At 36.2% G+C, this 21,746-nt stretch overlaps 1 pseudogene; it reads right to left on the reverse strand.

Moving 5' to 3' along the window:
• Positions 1–21,746, reverse strand: part of LOC138713004 (vacuolar protein sorting-associated protein 52 homolog) — a 107,138-nt pseudogene that overhangs the window by 24,457 nt on the left and 60,935 nt on the right.

The following is a 21,746-nucleotide window of genomic DNA, read 5'->3' on the forward strand; positions in this document are numbered from 1 at the left end:
ATTTTCTCAGATACCTTGGTAGATTCTTACAGCAAAGCTTCCCACTTTTCCAAAGGAGATATCAGTGACACAACTGACAATACAGAACTCATATTCCTCATAAAAGCAAAGCACAGAGCACGAAAAAAATGGCAAGATACTGGTGATCCGCAGTCAAAAAGATGCTACAATAGACTGAACAAAGCCGTCCAAAATAAAACTAAACTTCATAAAATTTCTCAATTTGAATCAGTAGTAAAGGAAATATCTGAAAACCCAGATAAGATGTGGACCTTACACAAAAGATTGTTAGGAAAAACAACAAAGACATCAAACACAACAATAAAAGATGAGGCAGGAAGAGTACATTATTCCCCAATAGATAAAGTAAACATTATTGCTCATTCCTTAGAAAACAGATTTAGACCGAATACCTTTCCAATCAATCAGACATTTATTGACAATATAGAATGTCAAGTTCAACAATATCTCAGCCTTTCATCAAGGAATACTATTACTCCTACATCACCATCAGAGTTAAAATCTATAATTGCGGAACTCAAACGTAAGAAATCTGCAGGACCTGATAAAGTGACAACAGAAATGCTTGTGTATATTCCAAAAAATGCTACTACATATCTTACAAAAATATACAACACTTGTCTAAAATTGCAGTATTTTCCTAAAGCCTGGAAACATGCTCACATAGTCACTTTTCCCAAACCAAGAAAAGATCCAATGATTCCAAATAATAGAAGACCGATTAGTCTACTGAACATTCAAGGAAAAATTCTAGAGAAAATTATTGCAAGAAGACTTCTACCAATTCTTCAAATTCCATCAAAAGTACATCACGAACAGTTCGGTTTCGAGAAACATCATTCAACAATTCATCAACTTAAAAGAATCACAACCCATATCATAATTAACTTTCAAGCCGGCCAACATACAATAGCTACATTTCTGAATATAGCATATGCTTTTGACACAGTTTGGCACTCGGGTCTTTTATTCAAATTAATTAAACTGTCAATAGATGATAGCCTTATTCATCTAATACATAGTTTCTTAACAGATAGAACTTTTCAAGTCAAAATGGATGGCACATTATCAATAATCAAGAATATCAAAGCCGGAGTTCCACAGGGTTCCGTCTTATCACCGCATTTATATTCAGTTTATGTACATGATATTCCATTGATTGCAGAATGCAATATGGGATTATACGCAGATGACACCACCTACTTCACCAGTGACATTTCAATCAACATCGCACAACATACTATGCAAAAACAACTCAAAATATTGGAAATGTGGCTAAGTAACTGGAGAATAAAAGTCAATATAAGTAAAACTCAAGCCATCATTTTTACCAGAAGAAAGCCAAAAATACCAGATCATCTCAATCTCTTCTCCGAAGATATCTACTATAAACAATCTGTAAAATACTTCGGCATCACACTTGATAAACAACTTCGATTTCATCACCATGTTGAAGCAGCTCGTAACAAAGCATTAGCCAGATTCATTCATCTATATCCATTGCTGAAGTCACCTTACATCAGACTGCCCTTGAAAAAAATCCTTTACACTTCTGTTATTAGATCTCAAATGACCTATGACTGCGAAATCTGGAGCAATGCAAAATTCCAAATTACACTGGTAAACAAGATTTTGCTTATCATTGTTTTTTGATCATTACTTACAGATTTCGACACGCTGAACATGAATCCGTTAATGGTTTTGTCGTAGTGTCAATATTTTGGATTATATCGGGATATTTTATTTCTCAGAATACTGGTTTAGCAATATGTACATGGAAGTATTTATGTTGATATCCGCTAGGTGGCAACATGGCTCTGGCGTATAAATATCTGCTGGTGACGCTCAGTCACGATAGTAGGTTCGTTATCTTTGCAGTCGTATGTATCTTTGTGTTTAGTAGTTCTTTACACCATGTCTACAGGGCGGAAGTGCAAATTACACTTTCTGCTATGTATGTGGATATTACATTGGACCAAAGCAAGTTAAATACACCATTGCGCCTGGAACAAAGTTCTGTGAGGCATACAAGGTGTGGCCGTAGGTGACCTTGACAAGGCAGTTAATGCAACATCTGGAGCCGGATGAGAAACCCAAACGAGTAGAATTCGCCAATACGATGCTAGACCATCTCGGCACTGATCCTGACTTTAGAGGACCAATCGCACGATGCTAGACCATCTCGGCGCTGATCCTGACTTTAGAGGACCAATCGCTTGGCCCCCAAGATCTCCGGATTTAACACTGCTCGATTTCTTTCTCTGGAGCTACGTCAAAGATAAAGTGTACGCCACCCCAGTCAGAGACCTTCGTGATCTTCGGGAGCGCATCATAAAGGCTATTAGAGCATTCCAGAAGACATGCTCCAACGTGCTTGGCAAGAAATAGTTCATCGCTCGATATCGTCACAGTGACAGCTGGAGCTCACGTAGAGATATGGTGATGTGCATATCGAAACTTGTTGAGTTTTCCTTTCATATAAACGTTACTGTAGGTTTCTATCTTCAACCGTTTACCAGTCACATACAATTGAAATTAGGTACATTTGAGCGGTCCACCCTGTATATTTTCTAAGTCATTCTAGGTCATAGGAGTTAACTATTTTGCATTCCTGTATTGTATTTGTGTATTTACATGTCACGCATGGTTTATTGAAGTAGTGCTAATGACTGTCCTAGGTTTGAAACTGTTTTCATACAATGTTACAAATAAATATCATTTACTGTGTTAATCAAATTTAAATTGCTTACATCATCCAAACTGTTGAAACTACAGAAAAACTGATGTGATATTCGTGATCAGCGGGTCAGAGTTATTGGTATAACCCTAAAAAATCAACATAAGCAAAACATTTATTGGAATTTTTATATGTTACAAATTAACTAATTTACTGCTTTAATCAAATATAAATTGCTTATATCATCCAAACCGTTGACACTATGAAAAAACTGATGTGATATTCGTGATCAGCGGGTCAGAGTTATTAATAAACCACTAAAAAATCAACATAAGCAGAAAGTTGATTAAAATTTGTTTACCAGTGTTATCAGACGTCCTCATGCTATACAGAGAAAAGTATCCCTAACTATCACTGGTGCAGACTATAGAACCACCAATAAACAACTACAAGACATGCTTGAAATAGAATCATTCTACGACATTATACAGAAATTTACAGAAAACTTTCATAAGGACTTGCTGTACCACCCCAATCCTCTGATAAGAGCCCTGGCAACAAGAGTATAAAATAACAACTACTGTCAAGATCGGTCACCTCAATTAAAAATATAAATGTTCCTGTTTGTTAACCATCTCTGTTAAAGTAAAAGCCTTTTAAGGCTGACACTTATGTACCATACATGTTCCTGTTAATTACAAAAAGAAAAAAAAAAAAAAAGATGTGTATTGTTTTATTAAGTCTTGCTGCTTTAGGCCGGGTGCACACAGAATCAGATGTGGCGCGGCGCGACGCGACGCGACATTTTGTCTCATGGTACTTGTCTCCCATTGATTTCTTATGATGCAATGCACACAGAATCAGACGCGGCGCGATGGTCGCTAGGAGACACAAGGCGACATGAAGAGACAACATCGAATGACTGCTAGAACTTCGTCGCGAGGAGACTGTCTGATAGCTGCAGTGTACTGCGCATGCGTTAGTAGTGGCTATGATTGCACGCTTTCATTATCTACAAAAAATACTATTGTTGTGTAGTGCACATTATTCATAACGGAGCTCGATGCGGATAAATCAGTTGTTTTAGTACAGGAAAGATACATTCTATACAATCTTTGAAACAATATCATGAGAATAATATGGTTTTTGAAAATATGTGAAAAATTGCAAATGAGATGAAAGCACCAGGTGAATAATAATTTATAATAATAACACTGTGTAACAAATGTTAACATTTTTTTTTTTTTTGCGCTAGGCATGTGATATTATGTTTTCTATATAATTTGAGCCTCCTGAATACGAATATGACAATAAAAACAGTTGTTGGTTACGGTTTTTGAGAAATTTTGGAATTTATATCTATTCAAAATATTGTTTTATGTAATGACAATAAGGCTAAATATTCACTGTTCAGAAGATTACAGCTTTCTTTTTCTGCATTTTCTTTTACACTGGGCATCAGGTACATCACGAGCTAAAGTCCAACAACAGTCTGCTAACATATTGGTACTCAATTGTCCTTGGTATCTTTTTTCCATAGCTAAAATTTCTTCATGGAAGCACTCATCATGTTCATCACTGAAATCGCACAATTCTCGGGAAAAAAAAGTCAAGATGTGAGTGAAGGAAGTGAATTTTCAGGGAAATTTTACAACCCCTAGTTTAATACGCCAACAGTAAATTTTTCACTAGTTCTTCATAGTTCTCACTTCTACAGTTATCCAGAAAATTAATTCGACCTCCTTGAATGCAATCCAGACGGCTGTCTCTTTTCCTTCCAGCAAAGATTCGAAGTGATTGTCCATTATTTCTCTAATTTGTGGCCCATTGAGAAATCCCTCTTTTATTTTTGAATCACTAATAGCAGGAAATGTTAAGGAATGCGTGCTGGTCCGAGTTCTCATTGGGGAAGAAATTTTCTCATGAAATTTCGGCTAGTGTATGAGACCGGTGCCCACCTAGCATCGTGATGCACTTGGGGAGCTACGATAGGTAGCGAAAGCCGGTTACGAAAGCCAGATATAACGACTGGGGGGATCATCGTGCTAACCACACGATACCTCCATTCTAGTTGGATGATCGTCCACCTCTGTTTTGGCATGTGGACGTGAGGCCAGCAGCCGGCTGGTTGGTCTGGGCTCTTCACGGGGTGTAGCGCCACGGATTATTAATAGCAGGAAATTTTTCCTGGATATTTTAAATTCCTTCAGTTTTATAATTTATCCCTTTAACAAAATTCTTCATTAACCGTAACTTATTGTGTAAAAGGGGTAAAATTACTTCGCTTTGAGGTACAAGAGGTTGATGTACAATATTTTTCTTCCTTGGCTCAAGTGATTTTCGTTTTATTTTATAATGCTTATCTACAGCGCGAGTCCACACCTGTGGAGTAACGGTCAGTGCATCTGGCCGCGAAACCAGGTGGCCTGGGTTCGAATCCCGGTCGGGGCAAGTTACCTGGTTGAGGTTTTTTCTGGGGTTTTCCCTCAACCCAATACAAGCAAATGCTGGATAACTTTCGGTGCTGGACCCAGGACTCATTTCACCGGCATTATCACCTTCATTTCATTCAGACGCTAAATAACCTAGATGTTGATACAGCGTCGTAAAATAACCCAATAAAATAAAACAAAAATAAAATATCTCGAGCGCGACTGTCCAATTCGTACAGAAAGCAGCAAAATTTTATGTAGCCTAATTGCATTCCAAAAAACAATGCTACAACCTTCAAATCCCCACATATAAACCATTCGTATTTTGAATATTATTATTAAAGCACACTTTAAAGAAACTCACGTCTTACACAGAATACTAACACCACATAAATATCCTGGTAAACTAAAGCATTTTCATACGGCGAACCTGTTTCTTCCCCTCTAAATGGAAACGAAAAGGGCAATAAAACAATTTCTGCTTCTAGAAGTGGTTTTGACATGGTGATATATTGCAAAATATAAACTACAGTAATGTAATTAAAGCTCACCGTGAAAGAAATGCACATCTCAAGTAAAATCAGGTAAACTCAAGTGAACTTATACAATGAACCTGTTTCACTCCCTCGAAATAGACTTGTAGAAGGGCAATAAAATAATTTCCCTTTCTACAAGTGCTTCTAACATGGTGCCCTACTTATACTAATATTGTTTTCACATAATGGGTATTCACATTTGTGAAACAAAATAGTTACACACAAAATACGGCGATTTTTTTAATAAAATGCATAGAAAATTAATTATATTGTGCATCTCGAAAACCCGAAGTGATGGAACATTTTGCTTGTTATTTTTTAATTCAGAAGGTCAAAATTAGTAAGAATTTGTTAGTTTTATGTCTGGCGCAAAATGACTGTTGACCAGTGTAATTTGTAGTAAGCCTAATTCTCTGCTCTATACTCTCACTCATTATTGATTTAATATATTATTTTTCTTTATTGTGAGTCGTGAAGTAATCATAAACATAAAAAATGACGTTTGTGCAGTACATTCTAATTTTAAGACTCTTTCAATCGTACAGATTTTTAGGAGCTTGCGTCCTTAGGAAATAATAAGCAAATACAATAGAATTTTTCATATAGACAGTCCTCTATTATTGACGCCATTTTCTAGCCTAGACCAGTTTTCCAATCCCACAGCCAGCAAATCAGTTGTCGCGAGCAGACAGTTTTAAGCTGTCGCGAGGCGTTGTAAAGCAAAACGTAGTGTCACGCCGCACCGCGTCGCGTTTGATTCTGTGTGCACCCGGTCTTACACTCTATTCCCTACTCTATTCAGCAAATATGTTAAAGGTTAAACAATAATTGGCAAAAAATATTAATTTACAAGCTGTCAGACAGGGAATATGATTATTGTAGGTCTACTAATCAAAACCAAGTAATTGCAAACAGAAAGAAAAACCATCATTCTGATGACAAAATGTAGGCCTATTCTGATTTCCTGAAATATAATGATTTAACATAATATACCATTTTATGAGGTCAAACACTGGTCTGAAAATGTCGATTCCTCAACATACTCTCAAATACTTCAAAACAAAATCTCATCTAGCTCTGATAGAAATTAAAAATCAGAAGAATTCAACACAAGGCAGTAATACCAAGCCAAAAAGTTATGTTTCCAATAATATTGCACAATGCAATACAGTCTCATAGCAACACTTTATTGGAGGGGAACAATATTTCAAGATATAAATCTCATAAATTAGATTCTACTTGTGTAAAAGTAGGATCCCATTATGTAAAATTTATCCTTCAACAATTTGATGAATTCTGGAAATAAACAGCTAATGAACAACTTTCTAAAACAAAAAATACGACAATTAAAGGATATAATTAGCCACCCTACCCATTTTCTCCTGGTTTAGTTGCTTTATAGGTGGTGCCTTGATATCATTTGTGACCTGTCTTCGGACAGTTGACTAAACAACAACAAAACAAGGGATCAAGATGTAAAAACAAGGGATATAATTATGCGTTTACTGAAATCAGACGTTTTCCCTAGGACTGGTATTTAATTTTAATATTATGATAAATTACTATCTTGGAAATTTCAAGCTCATAGGGAACTTGCACTCTAAATATCATTCAGTCGAATACAGGGGCGTTTTAAATGAAAATAATACTAATTGATCTTATTTCTCATTACAAATGTCATAATTCTAATAACAATAGAAACTTGTTAAAACTAGGGTTGCCATAATGAAGAAACAAAGAAACCAGTACATGATTCACAAGTCAATTTGATCGACAGGAAAAAACGTACGAATTTATAAGAAACTTGTATATATCATCTATTTTTCATAGACACGAGTACTTTAATATCACTTGTTTACTTAATGTGGACGAGACTGGCCACTTCAGTAATACACTTTACCTTATCTAGCACATTATTTGGCATGCAATTTACATTATTACCATTTATTTTAGCACCACACCATTCATGTCTGTATATCACCATCACAGAACCTCTCATACTTCTCAGAAATGTGAAGAGAAGAAAGGAACTTTATTCGTTTGTGGATGAGTTTGTGAAACTAACTGCAATTTACATTTACCATATTATACTCTATCTGCAGATGAGTTTACTAACTTAAGTGATAATTTGTTTCTTTCTTGTATCCACTGACCATTCATCAAAGAAAATTATCTTTGAACTTTGGCATTATATCCACGTAGAGAGAAATATCAATTCTACAGTTTGCAGCAGTTCTAAGTACTGCACCACGGAAATGCAACTGCGACAAAAATTTACCGAGATTTCGTGGGAAACCATATTTTTAGAAATTTCCTCTTTGTTGTGCAGTAGGAAAAAATTAAATTTTATCACCTAGTCTGACAGAAGGCTCTTACTGAGTTCGTAAGATGTATTATCTTGCATCCATTTGAGTATCATTTGAACACTATCTTACAAATTACTGCATTTTTCCAGATTTCTGTCCTACTTCATTCAAAATCGTGGACATCCGTCTTTTAGGCCCAGACTTCTCCTTACACTAAAAAGCCATGGACTGTCCGCAAAATCCGCGGCATATGGCAGCCCCTTGTTACAACCCAATTCCAATGAAATTTAATGCATTTTCTCAATCCTCTTCATCACATAAATCAGATCATTATGAAGGGATATATGTTTACATCAGAGAGCTGCATCAGAGCGAGTGCGGGATATCGTTATCAGTCCAGGAAGGCACTGACGGAATGAATAACGATCATCTACGAATATTTCCGATAAATCACGAAGTAAAGCAACACAACGAGCAATCGGGTCTGAGGACGAGCGCTCGGTGTTCATGAGTGATCTTCCGGTAGCAGTAAGTGAATGTAGGCTAGTCTAATCAGTACGTTTCATCAAAACGAATGTTGAAGATGATTCAATAGTATCGACGTCGATCTCAAGCAGAGGCTCGGACACCGTCTCTGTTGATGGTAAAAGATTACAAGACCGATGTCAAAAGTATATGCCGAAAATAAAGTTAAATCAGCAGAGTCAGAGTAGTGGAAAAAAAGGGAAAGCAGTTACTAGCTCTGCTTGGACTAAATTCGGAGAAGTATGGGATAAGAATACCTTAAAGTACATAGGATTGTCCACACCTGTGGAGTAAAGGTCAGCGCTTCTGGCCGCGAAACCAGGTGGCCTGGGTTCGAATCCCGGTCGGGGCAAGTTACTTGGTTGAGGTTTTTTCCGGGGTTTTCCCTCAACCCAATACGAGCAAATGCTGGGTAACTTTCGGTGCTGGACCCCAGACTCATTTCACCGGCATTATCACCTTCATTTCATTCAGATGCTAAATAACCTAGATGTTGATACAGCGTCGTAAAATAACCCAGTAAAATAAAAAATACATAGGATTTGTTCAGTGCTTCTGATGTAAAACAGTTGGGCCGAATGTTCTTGCAAGACACATATATTCCCAAGTGTCCACACCTGTGGAATAACGGTTAGCGCGTCTAGCCGCGAACCCAGGTGGCTGGGTTCGATTCCCGGTCAGAGCGAGTTACCTGGTTGACGTTTTTTTCGGGGTTTTCCCTCAACGCAATATGAGCAAATGCTGGGTAACTTTCGGTGTTGGACCCTGGACTCATTTCACCGGCATTATCATCTTCATCTCATTCAGACGCTAAATAACCTAAGCTGTTGATAAAGCATCGTAAAATAACCTACTAAAAAAATAAATAAATGTTAAACTGAGTATACAGAAAATCATTTCAGGCTGTTTCAATCTAAACAAAGAAAATGTGTAATTAATTAAATTTCCACTAAAATATATAATTGTTGAGAACAATCGAATGATTTCTATAATGATTATTCCATTGGAGGATTAAATCATTCGAATGCATGAATGAATTGTTCAATAAAATTACAGTATTGATTACTCATTCTATACATAGGCCTATAGCCAGAGAGCAGAGCTCTTTTTTCTTATCGGCATGTAGGTCCGGTGTTTAAATTACTGAAGATCAGGGTCAGATATTGGGGCTGTTAGAAGAGTCAGTTCGCAACACCACACAGAACATTCGAAGCTTATCATTCTATTGTTGCGTCATGATTCTGAACTCGAAGCTCTTATCATTATCATAAAATGGAACATATTATGTTATGCGAGTACATATTTTGTATAACTTCATATGGCTTGTTGTGGTGGTAAGCAAAGTCAATGAATAATCGAGTGATATTGTGAATACTTCTATTATTTCGAATGGTTTTGATAATCAAATATTCGAATGAATTCATTCGATTTTTACGTAGTGCTGTAGCATACTGCTTCGCGTACAGTGGTTGAAGCGAGCGCTCGTTCTGACTGGGGAGTGATCTCCCGGGCGATCTCGAGCGAGTGGAGGCCAAACCCGAGCTCAAGCGATTACACATGAAGAGCATTCGGTAAAACCGATCTCAGATATCGTTAAGCATCGCTCTCTTGCAGGTCTCTGGTTTACATTCACAAAAATATACAAGTAAGCCCTTGAAGGATGTTTAATTTACATTCAAACAATATAATTTATTGTAAACAATAAATGCATAATTATATCCCTTGTTTTGTTGTCGTTTAGTTAACTGTCCGAAGACAGGTCACAAGTGATACAGACAAGGAACCACCCATGAAGCAACTAAACCAGGAGATAATGGGTAGGTGGCTAATTATATCCTTTAATTGTTGTATTTTTTGTTTTATAAAATTGTTCATTAGCTTTTTTTTCCAGAATTCATCAAATTGTTGGAGGATAAATTTTACATAATGGGATCTAATTTATGAGAATTATATCGTCGGTGAAGAAATAATACCGCATAAGTAACAAAATGCAAATTTTACAGGGCAAACAAAAAACGTAATTTAAAAAAAAAATAATCACTTCCGCAATGTGAAATTCGGCATGGCATTAGTACGGTATCCAAAAATGAAATTATATTCCAATTTTAAGTTATTTATGTTAGTTACATGGTATTGCACTAAATTAGTTTTCACTTAATTTTCAATGATAGAACATTTGTAAAGTGAAGAAGTGTTATAATTAAAAGAAGTAAGCAATGTTTTGGTACTCTTAATTTCTATTTTTGATATTACTTAAGTTTTTTACAGAAAAATATTGTAATTGTTAAACAATATTTGGAAAGGTTTCCTATAAAACAATCACCTTGAAAAAGATCAATATGATGTAATTATAATTATGTTTATTATTTTGTGAGACGTGTTAATGAATTATAGTGTTGCTTTTAAGATTGTCATTTATGACATAAGGAAATACACCTTGCTCATAAACAAAATTACACATAACCAATGTTATCATAGAATACATGACAGTACTTTGGCAAAACACTTTTTATTTGCTGCAAGTGATTTCACTTTGACTTTTTTTATTCTCAGTGGTTGAGAATATAATTTCTTGCAGTCACTTGTGTACTTTGTTTTCTGGGATGCCTTGGCATTACTTGCCAGTCTAAAGCAAAACGAAACTTGAAAAAAAAAAATTGTACCATTAGGACGATATTGTATTGCCCTCGGATCAGTTACAGTGAGTTCATTAGTTCCTCTTCCTGGGCGAATTGAATAATAAATCCAAAATATTTTGTCACCATAATTTCTGAAGAAAGAATAATTTAAATGCTTAACTTAGTAAGGTGTGGGTTTCTTTCTTGCTTCTCTTGTTATTGAAACATTTTAACTTGCATTCAATTGCACTGTGAACTGAGTCACACTCCATCTGAGTGTGACCCTTCTCTAGATATTTTTGGGTAATCAACACAGAAATTGCTAGACCAAGGAGGGCATTAAACATGACTGTATTTCTATTTTGGTATGTACATTCATCAGAGTACAAAATTACTGGCAGATTTTCTTTTATGCAGTCAGTCAATGCATCTATGACACAACAGATGAAAACCAATGCCACCAGTTCTGCCTGCGTTTCGTCAAACCAGTAACATACGACATCATGATTTTTCAAGTTGTAAATTGTAAAGTTATGCACACATTACTTAGTCTTATAATACACAGAGCTTGCCTGTAAGTATGGAACTATTTTGACTGCCTGGAGATCCATGGTGAATACATTGCCCAGTTCCATTTCAGCATCCTCTTTATCCTTTTCTTTTTCTTTTCGAGGTTCCTTCTTCTTTCCATCATGTTGCAGCCATAAAGTTTCACTTTTTTTTCCCGGTTTTGTAACTACAACAATGTCACATTGATTTTTCTTCGGGCTATAAATGCTGATGTTACTTTCCTGGAAAAGCAGGTTGAAATATCTCTGCTCAGAGGGTCAGTATTTTCATGTGCACATATCTGTTTATACAAATCATGTACTGAATTTTGGAATGAACTGTAGACTCTAAATAAAGTTTGCTTGATGACTGTCGACAATAATGGGAAGGTAGTTTAGGGAGACTATCAAAAAATGTCCAGAGAAATTGTGTACCTTCTTCCTTTTTGTCCTTTTTGGCATGAGTGTGGAAAACAGTAAAAGAAGAGGACATCCCATGCTTTGAATTTTCTAAACAATACCTCATACTCCAATCTTTTATTGCAAGAGTATTCAAGAACAGTTTCTTGCACACTTGAAACTTTTCACTGCCCACATGGAAATGATACAACAAAGTACCTTTTCTTCTTGACTCACTAGTACTCTTTCCAGGACGTTTTGTCGGGATTACATCCACAAGACCGTTCACGTATTGTTTTCTCTGATCCCAGGTCATTTTATTCCAAGATATATAAAAAAATCTCTTGTCTTTCAGCATTCCCAATTACATTGCAGTGTCTGAATTTTGATTTTTGACACATTTTGGAATTACATGATGCCCCTAGTTTCCTTGCGTCCCTGTATGTGTCATGCGTTACTTTTCCAGTTTTCAGCCTTTTATACCCAACGTAGGCTCTCCCTTTCTTGCAGTTTTCACAGAATATTGTGTACACTTATTACAACGAAACTCAGTAACTAATAGGTACAGAAGCACTGATGTGTCAGATAAGTGCATACAGCTCGAATTGTCGGGAAAAACGATGCTTTGTGGCACACAGATTGACATGCGTGTTTCCGTAGCATTGCTGAGAAATATTAAATTCAGTCTTTTCCTTCGATGACCCATATCAACTCATCCATATTAAATGAGCATGTATTACATTTCAATTTGTTACTGAAAGAAATGTAAAACTCCTTTAATTCAGTTTCGTTATATTAAACTATTTTCCGCCATACGCATTACTGTAAGAAGATATCTAATTTGAGGTACACAGCTCGCACACTTTGTCCATAAAATAGCCTACAGCATTATTTTATTCTTCAGTGTTGAAATCTTTCTTATTCAGTTATGCGGTATTTCCAACAAATGTACCCTGAATGCAGTTAGGCAGTATTGCATGTAGTGTAGTTACGCGGAATTTCAGTAATATTTTCAGAAATTCAGATATGCGGTATTGTTTCAAATCCTTTTTCTCACATTTGAGTCATTCCACGTCAAATCACACAGCAATAAAACACGACCTTCTCAGAAATGGTCGAATTTTTTTTCATGAATTCCAGACATCAAATAAGGAGACCCGTATTGTTTTATTTTCACAATTATTAATTATTTGTGTAGTTATGACTATTTGAAGTTATGCAAATTATGCGCGCATTGTTACATAAATTCACTTGGAACTCTGTGTCTACATATAATTGAGATTTGCGGTTTGGCGCATTTGAAAGACTAAATACAACACTTTTTATTAATTTAGGCCTATCACAAATAAATTTAAAATTTGGCCTATTTTTTTAATCATTTCTTTTTCAAAACAAAATTACTATATTAAATAGCCAAGTTAAAAATCTGAAAAAAATATAGACTTGTTTGCTGGTGTATTATCTGTAAACTACTGCATTTATAAATATGGGATCGGCACCCATACATTTGTAACAATTTATTTTCCGGAGGCATCCACGCGCTCGCAATGCCCAGCTAATGAACTGCTTGCAGCCATAGCCTACAAGGCTGCCCAGGGAAAGTTTTACGAAATCCCCCGTTGCATCTGATGTCACCATACTAATCATCAAATGATTAATACCTTAACCTTCCTATTGTGAATGGGTCTAACTGACCCATTGCACTTACTAAAATTAACACAAAACGTACAAAAACAGAGATAATGTGACAGGGCTTTGAGTAATCCTAAAAAACATCATTACGAATATTTCCTATTACTTTTATCCAGAAAAATATAGTACTTCGTCATATATTTCACTTTGACACATCTATTGTGATTGGGTCATTTAGACTCAGTCACGGATTTTGATTTTAATTATGAGTTACGTACTGTTGTTGTGTTCCGATACATTTCCGATATACGCTCTCACCCTCTCACACACAGTCACACACTCTCACACAGTCACACAATCTCACACACTTTCATACACTCTCGCACACAGTCACACAATCTCACACACTCTCACCCTCTCACACAGTCACACAATCTCACACACTCTCATACACTCTCACACACTCACTCACACACACACACACACACACACACACACTCACTCACTCACTCACACTGATATTAGCCGGTATGTATAGATTTGCTGGATAATCACTTCAAGAACTGTGGGACAGTATGTATGGTAGACCTGTTTTCTGTGCAACAGCATCACTTCAATTTTTCCTTACTACTAGCAAGTTTCTCAGGTTTGACAAAACTCAGTCTGACCAATTAGGTAACGTCATGATACATTGGCTGCTATTATATTTTATTTCTCCTATATTTGTGGAACAAATGCCAAAAATGTTCTTACCCTACCAAGATATCATAGTATATGAGCAGTTGGAGCCATTTCGAGACAAATATCCCTTCCGCCAGTACACACTTTCAAAACCCAGAGGGTAGTATGGTATAAAATTGTGATGTAAAAACAGCATAATGTTTGTGCAGCAGAAGTTTGCAAAGCAAAACCAGAAAGTGGACCACGAGAAACAAACCAAGGCAGAAATGTTGGTAGCATTGAAAAGACTGATCGAAACATCACCACGGGCAATTTTTTTACCGGCTATATTTTGGCATTTCCCACACATTGACGTCGTGGTTTAAGGCTTCCTGCCTAGGACTCGCGTTACGGAATGCGCACTGGTTCGAGTCCTCATGGGGGAAGACTTCTCATAAAATTTCGGCCAGTGTATGGGACCGGTGCACACCCAACATCGTGATGCACTTGGGGAGCTACGACAGGTAACGAAATCCAGTTACGCAAACCAGCTATAACGGCTGGGGGGGGGGGATCATCGTGCTAACCACACGATACCTCCATTCTGGTTGGATGATCGTCCACCTCTGCTTCGGCATGTGGCCGTGAGGCCAGCAGCCGGCTGGTCGGTCTTGGCCCTTCATGGGCTGTAGCGCCACGGATTATTATATTTTGGCCGAGGAACTTCTCAAGAGGAATCTAACGTCAGTCAGAACTCTGAGAAAAAGCAAACCATAAGATATGCAGCTAAACTGTACGAGACCTGGGTGTCCAAGCATTTTCGGATTTCAGCCCGACGTAACTATGGTGTCAAATGTGTCTTAGAGGAATAAATCAGTGATTTTGCTGTCCACAGTGCATCACGACTGCAGTCCATCTTCAGAAGAGCACAGAAAGCCTGAAATCATATTACATTACAACAAAACGAAGGGAGAAATTGTCACCACACATGTGCGTGCCAGTACCTATTCTTGCAAAAGGAGTGCCAAAAGATGGTCTGATTGTGTGTTTTATAATGTACTCGATATTGAAGGAATAAGTGCTTATGCATTCTATGCTCATGCGAGTACAATCGAAATAAATTGTACAGACGAAGTTTGTTCCTGAAGGGATTGGACTAGGCCTACAATTAACACAAGCAATGCGAGAAAAAAAGGATGACAAGAAGCCTGCCTCAGAAGATAAAACTAAGTTTGGAAAATGTTCCAGGAACGAGTTCAGGAGAATGTGCAACAAAAAGGAATGTAGACCGAAGAAAGACCAAAAGACTGTCAAAAAGGCAATATTTGCAAAGCATTTCTCTGCAAAGATCATGCAAACATTTTAGGCCTAATGCAACATTTGCATAGACTAAATTGGTAATTATTTTGTGTTCACACATTGGAAAATAAGACATTAATTGCTTTTTTTGAACCAAGACATAAATAAAAGTAGATGTTTTACTATTACATCATTTTTCAAATCCTGGGTCAAACTGACTCATTCACAACATGGGTGACAAAGTTTCGAACATAATAGGAAGGTTAAGGAACAGTAAATATCTTATCTAAAGTTATTTTATTATTGTCAGCTCAGCTAAGAGGGGAAGCCCTTCACAGTGCTATATGTTTATACTATAATATAGCCAAGTGTTTGATGATAGCAAGGCTGGGTAAGGCAGTAAACAGATGGCAGGAGACAAAATATAGAAGACAAAAATAATCACTTTGGGTTTGAATTTCATGGAGAGACGTGACTTCTATACAACATGAGTGATGGTAAAGATCGCGTAATATATAACAAGTGTTTAAATCCATTTACCTTCCTAATCACTCTTTTACTCGTAAAAAGGAAAGTACACTAAGACGCTTAAGTCGCGACCAATTGATAAAGCTCAATTTAAAGGAGTCTTTGAATGTGCAAATATGTGATTCGTTCCGTAAAAATCAATCAATTTCCGGATAGGTCAGGTTAAATTATATGTGAAGCCGGTAGTTCTTGTGATATTAATAAACATGAATCGAATGAAAGTGCGGACAGAGAAAGTGATTATCCCAGTTCTTCTTCTAGCAATTCTATGGATACAGTGCTAGAAATCACTAATATTGAGGAATTAAACAAGAGTTTGATGTCAATAGAATCCTCTATCAAAAAAAGAAAGCTACAACAAAAACGATACCACCATGCAAATTTTCAAAAAGTAAAAGGCTCCCTAGCATGTAAAGTTTTTCATGTAGAAGATGCATCGTCATCCCTTCAAAAGTCAACCATATTTTATTTTTGACGGAATGCAAAGAAATGTACAACCTGAAAATTACATAGTCATTGCAGACTTTTCTGAAAATTATTCATTTGTAATACAAGATTCAATACAAGGTGTGCATTGGAACATATGCCAATCCACAATACATCCTTTTGTAGTATATTTCAAAAGAGATACACAAACTCGTCACAAAAGTATTGTCATCTCAGAAACCATGAAACATGACACCGATACCTTTCACTTTTTTCAATCCGAAGCAATCAATTTCTTAAAGCAAGAATTCAACGATATGAAAAAAAATCATCTACTTTTCCAATGGATCAAGTTCATAATACAAAAAAAAAAAAAAAAAAAGAATTTTAAAAATAATTGCTTACATGAAGATGATTATGGAATTAGTGCTGAATGACACTTTTTTGCAACGTTGCATGGTAAAGGTCCATGTGATGGCACTGGAGAAACTGTTAAAAGACTTGCCACGAGAGCCAGCCTATACAAGATCCTATAACAACACAAAAAAAAAAAACTGTTTGCTTGGTCACAAAAAACATTTCTAACGTGTCATTTATATTTTGTCGATTGAATAAGCACAAAAACCACACTGAAAATTTTCAGGCCAGATACCATAATCTAAAACCAATAACTGGTACATTAAAATTACATTCTTTCATTCCGTTGTCAAAAACTGAAGGTTTAGTAAAACAATTTTCTTTCAAGAAAGGCGAATGAAAATTTAAAGTGTGAATGAAAAGAAACATTTAAAAAGCATAATGTACAAATATTTGAAGATATCATAATAAGTAAATTAGCAGCATTTCCTCAAGTGACTTGATCCGTACTGGGTGTAATGTTGCAACGTTCAGTCAATCATCCAGCGCCGATAAACGTCCCAATGCGCTTTAACGCTTCCCATCCACTGCTGCTGCACTGACCACTACACATTGTGTCGTAAGTAATTAAATTTCCATTAAACTATTGGAGATCCCATTCTGATTTTTTCTGGAATTATTAAGAATACTTCAGTGCACCTAGTAAGAATTTTTTTAGATTTTTAATAGGGCTATTTCACATTGATATATAACTTTTAAAAATTGAATTATAAAAAAATATTTGCAATAATTATATTAAAATTAGTTAGTAAATATTTAATAAAAGACAGTACTTTAAGCTTTTAAATGCATTTTTTCAAAAAAATTTTAACATCAATATCGTCAGAAATATGACGCTTTAAATGTTGTATTGTACGACATTTTTAACGAATTTTAACATGTAATATTTTAAAAATATGTGGACTTAGGAGGAAATAAAAATACACTTGTTGGTTTATTAGACCCAGAGAGTTGGTAAAAAAAAATATAAACGCAATCAGAAATATGAAGGTCAAAATTTGTATAATTTTGTCCGATTTGACATGGAATGACTCATTTACATGGTGAAATTACACTTTCCCGCACTATCAAATGGTGCTCGCAGTGTCAGGGATGCCAACGCACTAAAAAACAAAAAATCGTCAAAAAGTCAGTTATGCAGTATTGTTTCTTCACCGACGATATCTTGAAATATTGTTCCTCTCCAATGAAGTGTTGCTATGAGACTGTATTGCATCGTACATTATTGGAAACATAACTTTTCGGCTTGGTATTACCGGTACTGCCTTGTGTTGAATTCTTCTGATTTTTAATTTCTATCAGAGCTAGATGAGATTTTGTTTTGAAGTATTTGAGAATATGTTGAGTGGGAGTGATAACCTGAAGAGGATGTTGCTAAAGACTGGAATTAGAAACCCAAACACAGCTTTATCCATTCTAAAACATTTTCGAAGTGTTGTTGTTATTGTTATCCAATGTTCAGCTATCTTAGCAATGAAGCCATAAACTGTCTTGCAGTCCAATATTTTTCATAGACATTAAAAGTATTTGGGAGAGACTTGCAGTTAAGATATGGTTTTTATCCATGGCTTCATCCCTTCTACACAGAACACAATTTGATGATGAAACAATGCCAATCTAGCTACCACAGCAGTCTAGTGACTACAGCGCTGGACTTATAATCCTGTTGATCCGGGTTCGATCCCTGGTATACCCCCGATTTATAACTTGTGCTGGGCAAGCCCCTGGACCAGGTAATACAGGAATTTTTTCCAGGAATTTCGGTTCCCCTGTGGCATCCCAACAAATCTCCATAATCATCTCATCACGGGTGTAGCGTAGACCAGCCTCCTATGGCACATCTTGGACAATGACTGTGTCGGTAAATTGGTCTACATAACTGACTTCATATGGGTGAATTGACATACGTCAAGTACTCGTCATTAGCTTAAAAAAATGCCAATCTTATAATTTTATGCAGGTGTTTTGCTAGGCAATCATGTCCAGTCAGGAGACGAAAAGCTGATACAGCAGAATTCCTTGTATTATCTGGTATGAGACTGGGGATGAGTAAAAGTTGGACCCATGCACGAACTTTAGACGATTCCTTCATTGTATCCATAAACCTTTGCCTATACAGTGAATGTATATTTGATTTTACAGAAATAAAAGGTTGGATTGTAATATTTGATATTTATTTGTCAGTCAACTTTACAATTCATAGTTATGGTGGATCTTTACATTTCTGCTTTTTGATCCATCATCTCTTTAATAGATACCACCCTTTTATGTTAATATATTTATTTGCCAAGTATTTCCTGATTAATTTCTATTCTTCTGCTTTAACTGAACTGCTATGTATCCTGTTCTATACTTTTATTTTTATTCTCTATTCTCAAATCAATCTGCTCGTACTCATTCTTTCCCAGCTATTTTCTCTTAAATTATTTGTCTGCATTTCCATTTTCTGTATTTTACAACACTTTCATCACTTACTATTTCCCTACTCTTCCAGCCTCTATTTATTTACATATTATCTCTTTCTCTTTGCTTCACTCCTAAATTCCCCTCCTTTATTGCCTCTTTCCATAAATTTATTTCTATAATACTCCTACAATTATAGGACTCCTAATGCTACTCCCAACCCACAATACTGAAACATAAATCTCTAATTTACTTAATTACATTTCCAATTTCTCTCTCCTTCACTTATCATTTGTTCAGATGTTCTTTCATTTTAATTCTCGTTTGATCATTGTTTGTATGACTATCTTACACTATCTTCTTACAATTAGGCCTAAAACTTTCTTCTCTATTCCTATTCTAACGCTTTTGCCATCCCTGACTTTCTGACACTCACTTTTAGCATTCTTCTTCCTCGCTAATTCCATCCTCCTTACTATTCTGTACTCCGTTTCGCCATTTAATAACCTTTCAAAAGTCCTATCTATTCTGTCCTCACAATCACTAATACTGGTAATTGCTTCATTCCTTTGCTCGTTCTTATCAGGTCTTCTCTTTTATTTCTTCTGTTAGTCTTGTCTATGCTGGCCACAGACACTTCCACCTGTTTCCATAATCCTCGTCAGCAGTATCTCCTTCTATCTGCCTCACGTTTTGTTTTTCTCCATGGTTTATTCTGGTCAGTTGTTTCACTTCAATTCCTTCCATTATTAATATTATCACTATAACTGCTCTAATCGCCCATTTTAATTCTTTCTTCTCCTCCTCACTCTCTCGTCTTCTCTTTTCTTTAATTCTCTTTATGCTGAACCTTCCAATTCTTGATCTATACACACATAAATCCACAACCATTTTATTTCCGTTTATTGCTGTTCCTGTTGCCCGACCAGTTGTAATATAGTATTGTAGTTGGAAACATCCTTTCTTAGCAAGTTGGTCTGCTGATTCATTGCCTTCAATTCCATAGTGAGTGGGAATCCTTTGTAGAATTACTTCCTTACTAAGATTATGGAACTGTTTAATCATGAAACTACATTGGTATGCTTTGGATGTTTGAGATGAATCATTATTGACTATTGCCTGGATAGCAGCTTTGGAATCAGTTAAAATAACAGCTCTGGAGAATTTTTTGATTCTGTGAACTAAGTTATTTTAAGAACAGTGTGTATGACTTCCATCTCCTCATCAAAGTTTGTGGTACCCTTTCCAACAGCTTTGTAAAATGAAAAAAAGGTTACACACGTCTCCCACTCCTGCACCATCATGACCATTCAGCAAAGAGCCATCAGTATAAATATGAAGTCATTTTCGAACTGTAGGTCATATTATATTCGAAGTCATACTAGATTCGGGCCAATACAGTAATTGAAGAATGATAATAATCACTCAACCATTAAAGAAGTACAATTATATACAGTTATTAGCTGCCTTACCATTAGAACTCCTAGCACCATGTCATAATTATTAATGACAAAAATGAGTTGTTCCTTGCGCCCTGGAAAGATTGCCGCCATCCACAGAATGAAACACTCCACTTCCTCCTGCAGCTCTGCTAAAAGTCGATTCACCAGCTCTGAAGGGAAACTCTCGCTAATGCCTACCAGAGCAGCACTGAATTCTGCATATCTTCGGGTGATCTGAAATGCAATATGCTTGTTAAATTTGTTTCAAATGCCTCCAGATATGGTCCATTACGACCTAAAATACGTGACAGAATAAAAAATTCCACTTCTGAAGTGTCACTGCACCTGTAAAAAAGAATTCATTATTTCTGTGATAAGACAGCAAATATGTTGTTGTTGTTGTTGTTGTTGTTGTTGTTGTTGTTGACCAATGCTAAGCATCTTGGATTTCTTCCACTTTCCTGTGGGCATCCCAATAGTATTTAGCGAGCTGCGATGGTAATCAGCATCTATTTTCCTTATTGCTGGGCATTGTAGCAAATGATCTTTATCCACGATGGATTTCTGATTTCTACAGAGGTGCACTGTGAATGCTGGTAGATGTTAATTCGATGTAGATCAGAGGCGAGACAATCATGTCCGGTTGTCAAGCGAAATATAGCAACAGCCTTTTTTCGTGGTAAATCTGGGATATTATTACTGTCTAGCAGAATGCTCCAAGGTTTGCCTTCGCTTTTCTTCAGGAATTCATGTTTACAAAAGAACTGGACTATGTGTTTGATCCTGACTTTTGAGGCATGAAAAGAAATTGTATTATTTTGAGTTTGTCTGAGATTTGTTCCTTTTTTGGCCAAAAAGTCAGCCTTCTCATTACCCA

This window comes from Periplaneta americana, chromosome 14 (assembly GCF_040183065.1).
Source record: "Periplaneta americana isolate PAMFEO1 chromosome 14, P.americana_PAMFEO1_priV1, whole genome shotgun sequence".
Classification (NCBI taxonomy): Eukaryota; Metazoa; Arthropoda; class Insecta; order Blattodea; family Blattidae; genus Periplaneta; species Periplaneta americana.